The sequence below is a fragment of the Pinus tabuliformis genome, chromosome X (assembly GCF_031772625.1).
Source record: "Pinus tabuliformis cultivar Carrire ecotype Pingquan chromosome X, CPIR1, whole genome shotgun sequence".
Taxonomy (NCBI): Eukaryota; Viridiplantae; Streptophyta; class Pinopsida; order Pinales; family Pinaceae; genus Pinus; species Pinus tabuliformis.
Window position 1 is genome coordinate 356,404,921 of NC_142308.1, and position 20,079 is coordinate 356,424,999.

The following is a 20,079-nucleotide window of genomic DNA, read 5'->3' on the forward strand; positions in this document are numbered from 1 at the left end:
AGATTTAAGAACCAAATTATTAAATTTTTTGGTTTTATTTTAAATTTTATTATTATTGGTTTTTAACCTTACATTTTATATTTTAATTAAATTGTTTTAGATATTTTTCAATTTTTTTAAATAAAGATGAAATGTTCTTTGAGACTCTGGATCGCAGTTTTATTTTATTAGGAGACTACGATGGATGGTACAATGGGATGAGTAAAGGGTATGAATATGGATTTAATATATTATTTTTGAAAATTATTCGCAGCAGTTTAACATATATTATTTTTGTAAAATAGTCCCAATAGTTTGACAACATTGTTTTTTTCTCAGAAAAATATGGAGATTTGACAATATTTTTGATAAAATATAGTTGGGATTTTTGTAAATCCAGATTACATCTGTTAAATTTCAAGATTTTGAGTGCTATTGCTTGAAATTTTTTTTGCCTAGATTGCAGTCACTTTTGATGGTCGAGCAATTCCTCCACTTTTGTAGAGGAAGCCAAAATATTCTTGCTAAGACAGCATAGAAATACAATTTCTAAACTATCTAAAATAAATTCAATTATCTATAATATATATAATATTATTATACAAAAAATCAAATTAATAAATAAATTTAAATTTAATATTACAAATAATAAAAATATTTAAATTTTTCATAGCAGAAGCAGAAGCAGGAAGGGTGTCCTTAAATCGAAAAACAAAGGACAAGGCCATGATGGACAAACCTAGGACAACCAATTGAATATGCAAATAAAGAATGTTAATGAGAAGACAAATAAAGACAAGGGAATGTGGTGCAAGTTCCACAAGAGCCCCACTCATAACACAAATGAATGTCACCCAAAGAACTCATCAGTTGAAAACTTAAGGGTTTCAGAAGCATAAGCACATTCCAACTCTGAACTATATTTATACAAGGGGAAATAGATCATTGATGCAAAACCCAGTGCCATCATTGCCAACATCAAGGTCCAACAAAGTGACCCCAAAAATTTGAAGAAAGGTGAGCATTTCTTTCACTCATAAATGTGGGTGAAGGGTGCTTCACCATACTTCATTGTTGATAGTGGGAGTTAAAATAACCTCATCTTAGCAAAGGTCATTAACCAGCCAAGCCTACCAACAACACTACACTCGCAGTTATACACCATTGGTTAGCTCCACCAAGGGTGATGTAACATATCCAACTCCTCAATTACTGTTAGACAAGCCTACCAACAACACCACACTCACAACTATACACCATTGGGTGGCTCCACCAAGGGCGATGTAATATACCCGACCCCTCAATTATTGTTAGAGGAATGGGGTAAATCATATATTATTTTTCTTTCTTTTTTCCTCTTCAAACTCTACTTAGGCTTCCCAACTTGTATACACTTTATCGAGCCCTAGGGAATGCAGGGACCTTCACTCTCCATACCAATCTGACGCCTTTAATCATAACACCCTTATGCCTCCCAGGATGGGTGCCACTGGTCACGCCAGATCGCTTACCTTCTCCTGACGATTACTAAAGTGCACACCTTATTTACTGTCAAGGTCTCTATACCGGGTTTCCTTAGATAGTGGCTCCCTCTACCACCTCCTCATTGGCTTGAACCTGCTTGTCGATTATCGTCGTTACCTACTCACGTCATCCTAACCATGTTATCCTAGTGCATAATTTTATAAGAGCCTTTTGCACCTCTGGGTCTACTTGGCAGCTGTGGGCCTCCCGCTTCTCACCTACCATCTCTTCAAATTGACCCACGTGGCTATGACACCATGTCGTCCCGATACTATTTCCCAACACTCACATCCTTGTCCCCTTGTGTGCCTCTTAATGTATTGGGTGGGTCCTTTAGGGACACATCACCTCGATTATGGTGTCCCGACGCTTATAATTTAGTCTTCCCTTTAAGCTTCCAGGTTGAACCCGTCGGGCTGATTGATCAAGTGGACCAGTCCCTGACCAATAGCATCATCATGACTATGTGGGTCCTGCCATACTCCTGCCTTACATCATCCCACAAGGCTTTTCCTAATGCTTCCTCCTGCGCTCCCTTCCTTCCTTTCGGGAAAATGTTTATAGGATTATGTGGGTAGTGGGCCAGCCCTCCAGATAATGGCACAATTGTTGGGCACATGTCATCTTGCCGTATTATCCCAACACGTCGTCCCTAGACTGCTCAACACAATTTTCTAGGGTGAACCTTTCGAGTTGCACCTCCCGGTCATGTTGGCACACTCACGACCAATCACGTTGGGGAAAAATTAATCCCTGCTAACTAAATGCCTCCGCGACTACGATTTTGATCAGAGTAAGGATAAGGATAGCCCCATCACATTATAACTTTGAGGCCTTGTCTCCTTGTTGGGAGCGGGATCCCCCAAGAGCAATTTTGGGGCTAAAAGACCATGTTTAAGTCAATTTTTGTAATATAATTCTAAATACTCCACATTTTGTGGTCGCGGAGTGTGAAGGTGTTATGTTTAAAAAGGGTAGTCCACCCTTAGTTTTGTAAAGTAAAGTCAGCTGTAAGAGATCTACCCATGATCCGCGAACCATGAGATTGTATAAAAAGAGCTAAGCTCTAGGAACATAGAAGGAGACACACGATGTAATATAGTCATAGCTTTGGAGCAAGAATTCTAAGTCTTGGGTCGTAGCGTAGATAGAGGCTTTGCAATTGAGTGTGTAGAGGCCTAAGGTAGAAGTCTACAACTTAGTGTGTGGACCCCTGCAGCTATGTGCGCAAGGCGGACATAAGTTGTACCAGTTGGAAGATGTTAATAAGAGGAGATATTCTGCAAATTTTGTGTCTTTATTCTGTTGATGCATTTGGATATTTTATGTATGAATTTCCTTTATTATGCTTATATGATGCGCGAATGAATGCAATTACATTGAATAATTGAATGCAATCACGAATATCTGCTTACGCGGTGTTAACTTTAAGTATTTTATGAGATAAGCAAATCGCTTAGACTAATTGGGGAATCTGCATGGCACACTGCCACAGCAGTGCGAAAGTACCTGAGCAGCAGGTTAGGGTTGTGCGAAGGTCAACTGTACCCTTTCGTGGTGGTACGAAAGAACAAAATAGAGGGCTCATCTTGCAAACCCTAGAAAGAAGCAACTTGCACGATGGCATGGATAAAAGGAATCAAACGACATCACAACAATATCAAGGTGTAGAAACTTGGTTCCATCATCCCCCCATACTGCTTCGGGTGAGACTTCGGTCCACACTCCGCGGGTTGATGCCGAAAGGGCCAGTACACTTGTAGGGATTTGTTTGGCTAATTAACGCTAAACCTGGGTTAGGTCCCCTCAAGCCAACACTCCTTGCATCGCATCAAGCTCACACATAAGTGTTTCCATGGCTCAACTAGGAAAACCCTATGAACCTCTGAGCCATGAGTTTGATCTGGATTCCAATCGACATTGCGAGAGCTTGCCCCAACTCTTCATCAATCGGTCCTCACTAGTTAATCTGAGTAAAGCTCTACCACATGAGTTTAGTAATCATTATGAATGGCATCATTACTCAGCGACGACGATGGATAAAGTGGCTTGCTAATGCACTCCATGGTCCTACCCCTCATAATATTTGGCAAAGGCCTATCCAACAAGTTCCTAGCCATTTGATGTTCCCTGTATTGAAGCATGGGATTTAACGACATGTCAATATAGGTGCTCCTGCAGCTGCACCTTATTTTGCAGCGACCTTATAAAGAGCTTCACCTCTCTTATGACAAGCTAAGGGTTCCCAACTTCAATGTTGGCATGCAGTTGACTCTATGGTGGCATGCAAAACCCTCCAACACCTGACTAGCGATGCTAGGAAGCTAGTGGAAGGCATCCAACCTATTGATAATGCATGGTTATCTAAGCCTTGATGTAGGGGTTTTAGTCTTTAATTTCCCTTATAATAGTGAATAAATCATTCAATATTGTAGCAATGCCTCCTATACAGATTCATAGTGTTATGGCTAAGAAAATGGACAGTCATATGTAAACTCAAACCTTGCTTAAGAAGTCAATCTCGTATGTAATATTTTAGCTTAATAGAAAGGGTTCTTAAGCCCAAGGTTTGCATGTTTTAAATCCAAGCCCTTATGGGTCTTCTACCTATCATATTTCTTAACGTACTTGTATCATTTTTCATATGTTTTATTGACAATGTTAGGGAACATCATACAAATTATTATTCAGCTCGTGGCCATCACATGGTCTTTGTTGTCACATAAAGACAAGACATGTTCTAATGCTTATTATATGTTGTAAGCATCACCAATATGGATCAAACTCGACATATTAATTTCAATGCAGACATATACACTGGTTCAACTTATTTAATAGCATTGTTCATTTCAAAGGTATGACACATGCATTTATGTACACATCTATTTATCATAACCATAAGGTTTATCTCTACATAAAGACGTATCCACATGCTCATCACATTAAAAATGATGTTACAGACCCAAAAATCCAAGCCATTTCAACTAGAATGTATCATAAATTCATCAACATGTAAACATGTACAAAACATTACCTATCTTTTAAACCTATAGGGTAATTGAGTATGGGACTAGGACTCTCCACCCAACCATAGATAGCCACAACCACACTTACTTGTAGTTGGCACCCCTGAGCCAGATTCCAGAGTTTGAGGGGAGTGCTTGCTTAAGGGAATCAAACACTAGTTTCCAATTGAAACAGGGAATTCCAGAGGATGTATTCCTTAATCCCACTAGTTGTTTGTGACCATCTTCTTCAGCACAAGGAGTCTAGAGGCTCTCTGCTCACCCTAGTGCATACATAGTGTTTCACTACCTTCCAAGGAGTCCAAAATCCAATGTAATAGTAATGTAGTAACCAAGGGTCTTCAATCAAGTATTCCTTTATAGCTTCTCCATAATTGGCCTCTTCCTAAGTTTTCAAGGGCTCTAGAGACTATTATCTCAACCCACAACCTCAAGGGGACCCAGGTTGTTACAGGGCTCTAGAGGTTCTATCCCAACCCACAGCCTCCAAGGACCCAAGTTGTTATAGGGCTCCATAAACTTTGTCTCAACCCACAGCCTCAGGGACCCAATATGTTACAGGGCTCCATGGATTCTATCTCAACCCAAAACCTCCAAGGAACTTAAGTTGTTACAGGGCTCCATATACTAACAACTCAACCTACAACCTCTAGGGAACTGAAGAACCAACCCCCTTCTCTTCTATTCTCTTACGTGCTTCCTATTACCAAATCAGAGTTCTCTCTCTATTTTTTTGGTGCTCGAATGGGTGTCTTTTCTCGTGCTTCCTGCATGTACTTGAATGAGCCTTCTTTTTCTTCCTTCACCTCTTTTCCTGAGCTGGCATTTACTACCCTGTCCTCCTTTTATTGCACTATACAGTTCCTTCTTAATTTTTGGTCCCTTTTTCCTTGTGAATCCCAAGTGCATGGGTCTGTGTAACTTCCTTTGCAACTCATTTAGTTTTAGAACTAGTACCTTAAATTCATGCACCAATGAGCCTTTAATACTTGTCCAAAAAATTCAAATTTTTCTACACAAGAAATCTCAACATTCTAAGCAAGCAATCCTCCTCCTCATTTCTAGAATATGTGTCCCTTTGACTTAGTCCCCTTTTTAAATTTCACATATTTGTAAAAATATTTATAGTGCATTTTTATGAGAGAACCATGAGTGGGGTATCACAGGAAAGATATTTTCATCATCCAATAGTGTCACTTGTCTTACAACATCAATATTTCCATGAACGAGGTGTTGTGCGATGTTGCTCCACTTGAATTTTGTGATGTTCTATTAGGTCAACCATACTTGTTGAAGTGTCATGTTGTGTATGAGTCCAAACCTCATAGTGTTATTATTAGTTTTGGCAGGAAACTACATAAGATACTAGAGGTAGCCCCACCTACTACCATTTCTTTGATCTTTGTTAAGCAATACAATAAGATCATTTCCAAGACTGAGAAATTTTTCATCTTCTCAAATTAAGGAGAAGACTATGGCCACATCCAAGGCATGCATGCAAGGCTCCTCTATGCAGCAAAGGCAAGTGGATAAGGTCATGGAAGACTACAAAGACATCTTCTCCTCACCCATGGGGGTACCTTTTCACTATCAGTAGCATTCGATCAATCTGATGCTCGGTGCACCTCTACCCAACGGGCCAATATACCACAAATCTCTTCTAGAATATGAAATCAAGTAGAAGATACAAGAATTGCTATAAAAATAGCTCATTTGACCAAGTCCCTCACCCTGTGGGAGGCCAATTATACTCCTATAGAAGAAGGATGGGTCCTAGATACTTTGTATTGATTATCAGGCTTTGAAAAAACTCATATTTAGGAAAGGGTACTTGATTCCTTAGATTTACGACCTTCTTGACTAGTTCAAGGGGGCCAATTACTTCAACAAGACTAATTTTAAGTGTGGCTATCACCAAGTTCGAATAGAACCAACTAATGTATGGAAGAACACTTTCAAGTCCAAGGAAAGTAGCATCAATCACGTCACATATTTCCTCAATCAACCTCTAATTGTGGCACTAACCACTATTCTTAACTCTTTTGGGAACAAGACCTCTAGATGACCACAACTGTACAACAATGATACAAAATTCACTGCCACATACTATATTTTGATGGAAAGCAAGAAAGTTCTAGACTTTGACCTCATGGATGCATTATTTTGAGGCTTGGGTTACTGTTTTGTTATTTCATGCAAGTGCACCAAGTTGATCTAGGAGGCACATTACAGTAAGGTAGCAGGTAACTTTAGTGTGGAAAATACAATGGAAATATTTCATAAACATTTTTATTGGCCAAAACTTCGACAGGATGTTTGGAAGTATATCAAGTCCTACACCAGCTACACCATTGCCAAACCAACCATTAAGAAACAAGGCTTGTGCACCCCTCTTCCTACTCCTAACTGACCTTGGGAATCTAGTCAATGGACTATATGTATGGCCTTCCTTTTACCAAGAATGGTAATGATTTGTCTTTGTGGCTGTTAATAGATTCTCTAAAATGGGCATCTTGCATGCCTACAAAAAGTGTATCACAATAACGACCACTAGTAAGCTTTTCTTCGAATGGGTGTCGCTATATTTTGGCTTATTGTAGACCATCATATCTAAGAAGGATATATGGTTCCCTAAGTGCGTTCTGGTCAAGCCTCTAGTCATTGTTGGATACCAGGCTCACCAAATTATCTGATTTTCACCCTCAAACTAATGGCAAGAGGTCATCAACAGGATGATTGTGCACATATTGTGCATGTACCACTCCAACCATCCACGAACATGGGATGAGAGTATACCCTATATTTAACAAAGCTACATTAGATCTCTGCATAGATCAACTAGTCACAACCCCTTTTGGGTGGGCCTGGGATTTCAACAATTAGGTCCCATTGATGTCACATTTCCCCTTGCCACTACACAGGAAGAATCTACACATGTTCAATCTGAAGCAAAAAAAGATACAAAGTTTATTGAACGAATTTAGCACGTCTACCAACAAGTCCATGATATCTTGCATAAATCCAATACTAAGTATAAAAGCACCATGATCAACACCAGTGTCGCACACGTTTCAAGTCAGAGACAAGGTTCGTTTGAATCTACAAAACGAACACCTTATCAGGGCCCATTGGAAATTTCAACCATCATCAAGGTTATGTGATGCATTCCAAGTTACCCCGATTAGAAATAACCCCAGGCTACTCCACACACAACTTTGTCTTTACCTCCTCTTCAACAATATTATTTTATCCCTATCTACTCTTTTATTTTGGCTGGTATTTAGGTATATCTCTAAAGAGTATACAATCTATCATCAAAATCGATCCATTCAAATATGTTATTGGAATCAATCCATGTAAAACATTGATTATAAATTCTATTAGCAAATACATCCATTCAAAATTACAACTGGGAAGTTGGAGCCCTAGGTAATCGGATTTAAATTGAGATTTTAATGAACATGCTTTTAAGAAAAGCCTAGGATAAAATGTATCTAAATAGGATCTAGTAGAAAAATAGGACCTAAATATAAATGTAGACTATGAAAGTGAAGCTAGTAAACCAAGTATAACATATTTGATAGATATTAAAAAAAAAAAGAATAAACATACATTAAATAAAGAGTATTTTTTTTGGAAAGGAAATGGTTATGGTTTAAATCAATTATTAATAAAAAGGTTGGAATCCATTACATATTCTTCATTATTGTTATTGATTGATTCTTGCTGGGAGAATCCAGGTAGGCGGGTTGGTTTGTTGGCTCGTTGGTGGTAACCTCACTTGTATGTTGGTAAGTACTTCCCTCTCTAATCAGTTGGGAATGATGGGGGACATCTATTTTCTCATATATCGAACATCTCTTCTTTCATCTATTGGCAACTTGGAATGAGTGAATTTGGGGAGTGGGTGCTTCCTAAGTATCACCTCCCCCTGGTCCCTCCATTTAGCCAACAACATAATAGAATTTCATTTGCATGGCCAAGAAAACTTGTTAAACTAACTCTCTCATGTCTGGTGGAAACTTGGGAACTCAAGCAACCCATATGCTAAGAACTTGGCTTAATATCTTCTGGTGGTGGTGGTAGGTAAAAGGCCTTCTCTTTCTTTCGAGTATCCGATGATGGGGACCTTCTCTCATGGTCTGGCATATTGCTCTTGTCGTCTGTTGGGAACATGGAATGCGTGGAATATTTAGGGTAATGGGTTATATTACAACTTAACATTAGGAATACATAATGCACTTCCCACATAGAAAAGGCTACACATTTACTAGCTTTTTCTTAGTTGGAGGTTGCATTGTATCATGAGTTTGATTATGAGTTGGCGGGTTTGAGAAGTATTATTTTTACCCTTGAAGAACAAATGCTTATACTCTTTCTTCCTCTTTTCTTACCCTTATCTCTTTTTATCCATCCATGTCTTATGGAAATCATGTTGGCCTCTTCATTAGTCTTAACTCATATTATTTCCTCTAATTTATTTGGCTCCATGACTTGAATCTCGTTTCTGATTAGAATCTACAGTTTGTTGAGAAAACAACTGACTTAAATTTTCCATCCTTGATAAATGAGACATACTTCAGAAACTTCATGAACTTACATTCATATTCACTTATTTTCATGGTTCCCTTCTTTAGGTCATGAAACACATTGACTTTTTTCAATCAATAAGAATAAAATCAGTATCTTTTATCAAGGTACCTTTCAAATTGTTTCTAGGTTACTTTTCTTTGTCTATGCTTCTTCCCTTGCCGATTATGTTCCCACGACAATGAGGTATTCCCAGCCAATTATATATTTCCAATCTTTCCTTTTGGGTTATTGTTAACCAAGCTTCAACTTCTTGCCTCATTCTCATCTTTGCATCAAAAGTTGGCAATTTTGATTTATTTCATATTCATTGAAGATTATTAGTGGGTATTTCTACCTTTTCATCAAATTATGATAACTCTATGACGACTATTAACAAATTGGAATCAGAAGGTGACTTCCTTGATCCATGAGTTCTCTCATTGGAATCTATGCTTCCATTGTATATTATTTTCCCTTCAATTGTTCATTTATTTATGCAAAATTCCACAACAACTAATTATTTACCTAATTTTTCTCCTCTTAGGCTTGCTCTATATGCACAACAAGGTTTCTTACTATCTTAGCAAGATCACTTGACATCTCTTCTAATGACCATTTGAATGCATCTCCGCTTCTTTGATGTGGATTTCATGCACATTAAAGTTCCACGTAAGAAGGAAGGGCATTGTAAGGACTTTTTGGACTTATCAGATTAAAACTAATAGTTTTCTACGAAGGAAGTTTACTTTGCAAGTTCAAAAAAATATTGATAAGAATCAATTTTTTACCTTACGTTTCAAAGGGGAGATCCTTCCCATGAATTATGTAATGAAGAATCGTACGCAACCACAATTCTTCACACAACTTCCAATTAGTAGCAATTAGTCTAAAATGACTCAAAATTCCACACTTGAAAGACTCTTTGATCTCTCCTTCTTGAGAGCTATTCAATAAGTACCTATATGCCCCCCCTACTTAGACACTTCTATACTAGTGCTTCTCCAAAAGCGGATAATTGAACTTATTTCCCCCATTTTTAAGATGGATTAACCCTTAACAAATTTATCACTTTCTTTCTTCACTAACTTGAGTGAGAGATTTCTTCTTTAGTCAAAGTGACTCCTTCACTAGTTGAAGCCATACATAGCCAAGTTTCAGTTTTTCTTTAATAGGAGTAGTGAGTTCTTGTTTTTCTTCTCTTGGTGCAACATCTCATTCATTAGGTGGAGCCACACTTAGTCGATTTACACTTTTCCTTCATTGGGAATGGTAAGTTCTTCTTTACCTAGAGTGATTATGTCATTAGGTGCATCCAACCTTAGCTAATTTTCACTTTTTCTTCACTAGACAAAGTGAATTCTTCTCAATACTATTAAGGGGAGCCACTGTTTTTCGATTTGCAAGTTTCCTACATTATGTATAGAAAGTTTGTAGGCAGAGAGGATCCTACATTAGGCATAGTTAACCTCTGTAGATTTTCACTGTCTTCATAATAAGGAGTGAGTTCTTCTTGAGGTGAAATGACTCCATTACACAGATCACACTTAGATAACTTTCACTTTTATTTCACTGGGTAGAATGAATTCTTCTGTAGGAAGAGCAACTCTTTGGTTTTGATTTTTTCTTCATGAAGTAGAGTGGCTTCTTCTTTAGGTAGAGGGACCCTTCAAAAATTCCTCACTTTTACTTCACACTTGAAATATGTCGTCACAAATCTATGCCATGTAAACAAATATAATATTTATACTAGATAGAGTGTTACATTAACATTTTTTCCCCTTCTCTAAGCAGAGAGAGTTGGTGAAATTTTTTCAATTTCTATTTGTGCTTCTGATTCACCTTGTGTGCTTCATTTCCTTGACAAGACAAAGGGACACAACCCTTTTCTACCCTATAAACTTCACCATGAATCCAACCTTGGTGGGATTCGACCTAAAATTAAACTCTACATAGATTTTGTTTCCCCTCAGTTTGCATGAGGGTTAACTCAAGTGTTGAAGATGATGTTGTGCCAAAAGAGTTGCAGTTACAAGACTCCCAGATCCATATTTGAAGTAACTTTTTAATTATCTTATCGTCATTTGTAATGTTAGCTTGGCATGTCCATGATCATGTTGTATTATTTTGTAATTGAGATTGTACTTATATATGATGGGCCAATTTATTATATTGTATCTATAGCCCAGCTATGACATAGTTGTACTAAGAAAATGCTTATGAGTGTTTTTTTCACCTAGTTGACTCTAAATCCTTCTAAGTTATTTCACTTGTGTAAAGTTGTGCATCAACTAACTCCTCCAAAGCCATAAGCATGTTCTATGTACACCAACCTTAGTTGATGAGCTTCTTAGCCTTTAGATTATTGTTTTTTCATACATCTCACATTGAGTCATCATGAACATCAAGCCATAAGAATGTTCTATGTACACCTTGAGTTATCATTAACATCAAGCCATACACATGTTCTATGTACACCTATCTTAGTTGATGAGCTTCTTAGCCCTTGCATTATTGCTTTTCATACATCTCACATTGAGTCATCATGAACATCAGTCAAAATTGATTTCAGTCAATAAAAGTCCTTGTACATAGATTTTGTTTCCCCTTGGTGTGCATGAGGGTTAACTCAAGTGTTGAAGATGATGATGTTCCAAAAGAGTTGCAGTTACAGGACTCCCAGATGCAGATTTGAAGCAACTTTTTAATTATCTTCTATCAGTTTGTCATGTCCATGATCATGTTGTATTATTTTGTAAGTGAGATTGTACTTATATATGATGGGTCAATTTATTATATTGTATTTATAGCCCAACTATGGTAGAGTTGTATAGCCCAACTATGACAAAGTTGTACTAGACAAATGCTTATGAGTGTTTTTTCACCTAGTTGACTCTAGATCCTTCTAAGTTATTTCACTTGTGTAAAGTTGTGCATCGATACACTCCTCCAAAGCCATAAGCATGTTCTATGTGCACCTAACTTAGTTAATGAGCTTCTTAGCCCTTGGATTATTGTTTTTTCATACATCTCACATTGAGTCATCATGAACATCAAGTCATAAGCATGTTTTATATACACCTTGAGTCATCATTAACATCAAGCCATAAGCATGTTCTATGTACACCTAGCTTAGTTGATGAGCTTCTTAACCCTTGGATTATTGTTTTTTCGTACCTCTCACATTGAGTCATCATGAACATCAGCCAAATTTGGTCTAAGTCAATGAAAGTCCTTGTACATGGTCACACCATTACCCCTTCTATGAGACCTCAACCCTCAACATATTTTCATGCATTACACATATTTTTATGCATCCGCATGTGTGGAACCTACCCCACTAGGGCCTTGCATTATTTGACCATCTCCTTACTTGATTTAGCATGAATCCTTGGGAAACAATGCGTTTGAAATCTAGAAACATGCATCTCTTAAGCTTTTTGATATCAACGGACCCACCCCAAATGACCCATTGAGCTGTTTGGGTAATTGACCTAGAATAGGGTTTTACTTCCACGCTATGCGCTTTTATGAAGGAACCACCTTAAATGTGGGAAATCCACTATTGAATTTAGTGACTTCAAGACCTCGGTGGACCAATACCTTTCAGATCAGAACCTGGAGAAACAAGAACCCATGTACAAAAGGGAGGAGCTACTTTAGCCAAAATTGCATTATATTACAAGGTTTTCAATTTGACGAACTAGATCAATTGGTCGGCATCGTGATATCTTGCTTCAGGGGAGAGCGCCGTAAATCAATATTGATTTGGCTTTAAAAAGTAGGAAATTATAGGCCCTATTAGATGGATATGACTCCGAACTAAGATAAATGAAATTCACTTTACAAAACTTGTCTTATCTTTCTGGCTATGGAAATTGTGTGTTGCGGAGCGGCACCAAGCCATCTCTCTAATTAAGAAAAATAGGAAATTATAGGCCCCGGTGGATGGATATTACTCCGAACTCAAATAAATGAAATTCGCTTTACAAAACTTGTCTTGTCTTTCTGGATATGGCAATTACATGTTGCGGAGTGGCACCAGACTATCTCTCTGATATATGTGATTATGCATTCAACGTTATCCAACCAAAGGTAGGTAAATACTCTTCAATTGTTCAAAATTGTGGCAAATTTTTCCGCTCTTCTTCCTGTTTCGAACATTCCTGATGAAATATTCATTTTTGTTCTTGAAGTATGTTTTTGGTGGCTATGTCAAGGACAATTGGCAGACAAATGATTGTAATCCTATGGTGAAAGGAACCTTGCCCTCTCTCAAGGACAACCACAACTATACCACTGTGGGAACAAATTAGTTTGTATTTGGTGGCACAGATGGGAAGAACCCTCTACGTGATTTGCATATGTTGGACACTACTACAAATACATGGGTACAACCTAACGTAAGTGGTGAAGGACCAATAGCTCATGAAGGGCACAGTGCTGCACTCATTGATCACCGTCTATTTATATTTGGAGGTTGTGGAAAAGCTCAAGATGAATATGAAGAGATATATTGCAATGAACTTTACATACTAGAAACAGTTAACTTAATTTGGATAAGGGATGCAACCAATGGTACACCACTGTCTCGAAGAGATAATCACACTTGTTCGTCATGGAAGAACAAAATTATAGTCTTGGGTGCAGAGGATGCATCAAAGTCTTATTTTTCTTATGTCTATGTCCTTGATGTAGATACACTTGTGTGGAAAGAGCTCAACACAACTGGCCAGATATTAGCACCTCGGGCAAGCCATGCAACAATATCCCTTGGAAAGAATTTGTTTGTGTTTGGTGGATTTACTGATGATTGTAACTTATTTAACAATATTTACATCCGAAACATAGAGACTGGAGTGTGGACCAAGGTAGCAACCACAGGTCAAGGACCTATGCTAGATTCTCTATTGCTAGAGATTGTTTGGATTTCACTAGAGGCATTTTCATATTCATAGGAGGGTGCAATGGAAACTTGGAGGCCCTGTACACTATAGAGTGTAGACATTCTTTAGCATATATTGATTTATCATGTTGGTTAGCCGGATGGGAATTAAGCTTGGGATTTATCCAATTAAGAATAGATTTTTCACACAAGCATGGAAAAAATGTAATTTTGTGGAGAGGACAAGTTTTGCATAGTTGGAAGCCAATATAGAAAAAAATAAAAACAAAATTACTTAATCCTTACATTTCCTTACGATATTGTTAAATTGTTCTTGTGGTTCGGATCCATGCACATCAATTATCTAGATTTTTGGACCACTTTTTTAAATCCAAAAAATATTCCTATTGAGTGAAATATGTACAACGCATTTTAAACTAACCACTCATTAAAAGTACATGGATCGTAGCAAGCTAGTAAGCTTTAGAACCATAAAAATTTCCATATGGGCTCAAGATTGAGTTGAGTACATCAAAATAAAATCAGGGCTCGTCAAAATTAAATAAGCTTTCACAGTTTGTCATGTCATTTAATGCAGCAACAGTAATCATGTCTACATTGTACAGAAGGGCATCTTTGTCTGCTGGTAGCAGCCTTATCCTTCTGCAGCTAGCTTAGGATTAGTGATAATGGGCTCCGACACATCTTTTCCCTCCTTCAGCTCAGAAGGCAATAAACCTCAGAGATGGCCAGTGCCAGGTGAGGGAATATGTTGTTCTTGGGGGCAGGCAGAGGCAACTAGTTATGGCATTGAATGGTCGGGCCTTTTGGATTAATTTCTTCTCAAGAAAAGAAGTGGGCTTGAAACATGTGATTTTTTTTTCTTTTTATTTGAAGATGTGTGAGCATTGCTAGCTTTGTATTGAGAACTATTAATTTGCAGAGTATAGGAAGGGATCCAATTCTGAAGATATTTTTTTCTTCTCAAATAAACTGATATGGTTGAAAACTTACCACCGAGATTTTGTAGTAGAACTGTATCTACTCGTGTAGGGCAGTCTCTTTAGTGGTGTGAACTCTGTCTTCCACCTCATTTCTTCCATAATAAAATAACTTACCTTAGAAGAACTTACCTTTTCCAAGGAGGAGGTTTTGGCTAATGCACATGCACACATTTTTATTGCAGCATCTTTATTGCAAATTTTCTCATGAACAATGTGACCTTGCAATTGTTTTCTTTTTAATAAAGATGAATGTGCAAGAACCTTTTTTAAAATTGTGTGCATATTCTAGAAAAATGTGCACATTTAGGAAAAAATAATACACGTGCATTCTTTTACATGTCATTTAGTTGACCTAGAGGTTCAACTAGTGCTAAACTTAAAGTAATGGTAATGTGTGCATGTTTTTTTAGGAATTTGTGTGTATTCCTAAAAATTTATGGTTGTGTGTTCATATTGCACTATAATGGGTAGCATCTTTGTGCACCCACCTCACAACTATGACTAGGTACTTAATGTACAAGACCGAGATTAAAACATATACACAAGGGGTTCCAAAAAATTGCCTCAAAGTCCAAGCTCAACCACTACTTGCTCAAATAGGGAGGCACAAAGGTGTAAGCCTTCATTAAATCATTAGTGAATAAATGAAGAAGTCATTTTATAGAATATCAATAACATTAAAAATATTACTGCATTTAAATTTAAGGAGAATATGCGTGCTATAAATAATTAGAGGATAAAATAAATTTAAGATATTATAGATAGATATCTAACACTAATCCAAAATATCAAAGGTATCATTATACTTTAACTAGTTCAAAGAATAAAACCCACATTGTTAAAATATAAACAAACTATCACTAGTTGTATATAAAATTAGGCATGTAACAATTCTCAAAACATGGTAGAATGAAAAGATATGTATTTTTGTGATGCTAAAAAAATTGAATATGAAAAAGACTTTCTCTAAAATGCCAAATATACCCAAATTAAATTATAGTTTCAAAAATTACCTTTCTAACCTTAAAAGGTATCCATCTTATAATGATCTTGAAACATTAACTTAAAATACTTTAAGACATACAAATAAATTATAATTTATCTTTCTAAATAGTAATATTCCTCATTATTATATTTATTATTAAAATATTTATTAACTTAATATATATTTTTATTACAACAAGATGATTTATTGTTGATATAATTTATTTAATCATTAAATTTAATATTATAGTAAATTTTCTCTAAATTCTCTCTATTAGCTCTATACCCATGCTTGTAAAGTGTATTTATCTAACCAAGCTGGTTAATTGTATTTATATAACCCAAGCTTGCTAATTATATTTGTCTAATCCAAACTTGTTAATGGTATTTGTTTAATCCAAACTTGTTAATTGTATTTGTCTAACCCTAGCTCTGGCTCTGGGCACTCTATATTTCATTATTCATATTAAAAAGGCAATTATAAGACCAAATAAATAATAAAACCAAAAAATTAATTTTAAAAAATTATCCAAAATAGCCAACCTTAAAAAGGCTAAAAAGGACTAATCGTAATGCCCAGTGAGTTGATCCCAACCCTTCACAATAATTCTGATAACTTTAGTTTAGTCTCCAGTCTTGTCCACTAATTTAATATAATTTTAAAAGGGTAAAAAGGACTAATCGTAATGCCGAGTGAATTGATCACAACCCTTCACAATAATTCTGATAACTTTAGTTCAGTCTCCAGTCGTGTTCAGTCTTGTCCAGTCTTGTCTATTTTGATAACGCAAAACGATTGAATTATCACGAAAATTACGTGAAAAGATTTCATTATTAAATATTCATAATTATATTTTTATTAATAGTTTCAAATAACGGTGTATTCTTACTTTTTAATTTAATTTAGTAAATATTATTTACGAGAATATCATTATTTTTACTATTTATGGATGATTTACTATATATTTTTTTAAATTTATATATATTTGTAAATAGATTTTGAGATAATTTTTTAGTGAAAAGTTTATAAAAAATTAAGAGTGATGAGGCTTCATAAAATAAGTCAAATACATGAACCAGATGAAATTACAATTTGTCTCATCAACTATCTTTGACTTATAAACTTTAAATAAATTTATAACCATTTAATTTATTTAATATTACACATCACAATGATCCGACAGCTGGCACACTTCCTGTTTTAACTAGAGATTAATTTTATTTAAATAATGCAACCTTCGAGACAACACTTAAGGACTACAATATAAAGCACAGGGCGTCATAGAATTAATGATTGCGATAGAACAGTAAGCTTATAGAAAGTCGCCGTGGTCTATTGGTTAAGTGAAGAAGCTTTTTTCTCACAAATTTTATGGTTCAATTCTATGTATGTCTGAAAGAGAATAGTGACTCCAAACCCAACTGGTTCTAATTCAAAGCGCAATCAAATATGGACAAGAATCGTGTAGGATCGTGTAGGATCTGCACAGAAGAGGAGGAGGATGAGTATTGGCGAAATTTATGAGAGCGCCGCGTCAGAGCGACGTCGCGCATGGCAGCAAAGACAACGAGTAGAGCGGTGGGTGACTCTGCATATAGCACGCAAAATTGGCAAGTCTGAGAAGCACGTCGCAGCGTTATGCCATGAATTTAGCGTACGCGTCGCAAGAAGTGGAGCTACTTTTGAATAGTGGGCTGCTTTTCTGCGCGATTTATACCAAAAATTCAACCGATTTTTAGGGCTTCGGTTCAATCCAGCCATGTTATCTGAAGTGCAGAATCTGGTAATTTTGGGGAGGTTCGTTTATGGTGAGGAGCGCCTTAGGCCTGTTCTCAGACAGCTGGGAATTTCTGTGTGAACTTCTACTTGGACGATAATGGTCGACATAATATTGTGCAGCTGAGCACCCAAGGGTTCAAGGACCATTGCCTGAGACTGACCCCGTATTCCATTTTCTGCTTGGAAGATATTACACAGAGAGTTGGAATAATGCCATCGATTCCACTGTCAGTGGACGATCGGATCTGCCCTATCTGCTACAACGAGTTTGCACAGGAAGGCGAAGGCGCCTCTGATTCTTCACCATCGTCGAAATTGTCGTGCAACCATATTTTCCATTCTGCCTGCATTACTCCCTGGCTGGTTTTGAACCCTACATGTCCTCTTTGTCGTCAAAGAACATTTTCGGACCTTTAAATTTTCTACTTCTCTGCAAGAGAAGATTAGTGCAAGATTTAAGAACCAAATTATTAAATTTTTTGGTTTTATTTGAAGAAAGGTGAGCATTTCTTTCACTCATAAATGTGGGTGAAGGGTGCTTCACCATACTTCATTGTTGATAGTGGGAGTTAAAATAACCTCATCTTAGCAAAGGTCATTAACCAGCCAAGCCTACCAACAACACTACGCTCGCAGTTATACACCATTGGTTAGCTCCACCAAGGGTGATGTAACATATCCAACTCCTCAATTACTGTTAGACAAGCCTACCAACAACACCACACTCACAACTATACACCATTGGGTGGCTCCACCAAGGGTGATGTAGTATACCCGACCCCTCAATTATTGTTAGAGGAATGGGGTAAATCATATATTATTTTTCTTTCTTTTTTCCTCTTCAAACTCTACTTAGGCTTCCCAACTTGTATACACTTTATCGGGCCCTAGTGAATGCAGGGACCTTCACTCTCCATACCAACCTGACGCCTTTAATCATAACACCCTTATGCCTCCCAGGATGGGTGCCACTGGTCACACCACCCCGCTTACCTTCTCCCGAAGATTACTAAAGTGCACACCTTACTTATCGTCAGGGTCTCTATACTAGGTTTCCTTGGATAGTGGGCCCCTCTACCGCCTCTTCATTGGCTTGAAGCCCACTTTCTGACTGTCTTCGTTACTTGCTCACGTCATCCTGACCATGTTATCCTAGTGCATAATTTTATACGAGCCTTTTGCACCTCCGGGCCTACTTGGAATCTATGGGCCTCTTGCTTCTCACCCACCATCTCCTCCAATTGATCCACATGGCTATGACACCATGTCATCCTGATGCTATTTCCCAACACTCATATCCTTATCCCCTTGCATCCCTCTTAACCTGTTGGTTGGGTCCTTTAGGGACACATCACCTCACTATGTGGTGTCTTGATGCTTACAATTGACTCTTCCCTTTAAACTTCTAGGTTGAACCTGTCAGGTTGATTGATCAAGTGGGCTAGTCCCTGATCAATAGCATCGCCATGACTATGTGGGTCCCGCCACACTCCTGCCTTACATCATCCCACAAGGTTTTTGCCAATGCTTCCTCATGTGCTCCCTTCCTTCCTCTCGGGGAAATGTTTCTAGGATTATGTGGGTAGTGGGCCACCCCTCCAGCTAATGGAATAATTGTTGGTGCACATCATCTTGCCGCATTATCCCGACACCTTGTCCCTCCACTGCTCAACACAATTGTCCAGGGTGAACCTTTCAGGTTACACCTCCGAGTCATGTTGGCACACTCACGACCAATGGCGTTAGGGAAAAATTAAGCCCTGCTAATGAAATGCCTCCACGACTACGATTTTGATCAGAGTAAGGATAAGGATAGCCACATCACATTATAACTTTGAGGCCTTGTCTCCTTGCACCACATCAAGCTCACACATGGGAGCTGCCACCGCTCAACTAGGAAAAACCTATCAACCTATGAGCCATGAGTATGATATGGATTCCAACCAATATTTCGAGAGCTTGCCTCAACTCTTCATCAATTGCTCCTCACTGGTTAATCTGGCTAAATCTTTCCCACAAGAGTTCAGTAACCATTACGAATGACATCGTTATTTAGCCAAGACGATGGAGAAAGTGCCTTGCTAATGCACTCCATGGTACTACCCCTCATAATCTTGGGAAAAGGCCTATCCAATGAGTTCCTAGCCATCTGATGTTCCCAATATTGAAGCATGGGATTTCACGGCACGTTGACATAGGCGCTCCTATAGCCACACCCTCTTGTGGGCCTACAATGACCTTCTAAAGAGATACACCTCTCCTATGACACGCTAAGGGTTCCCAACTTCAAATCTTGTCTATAGTCGACTCTATGGTGACATGAAAATC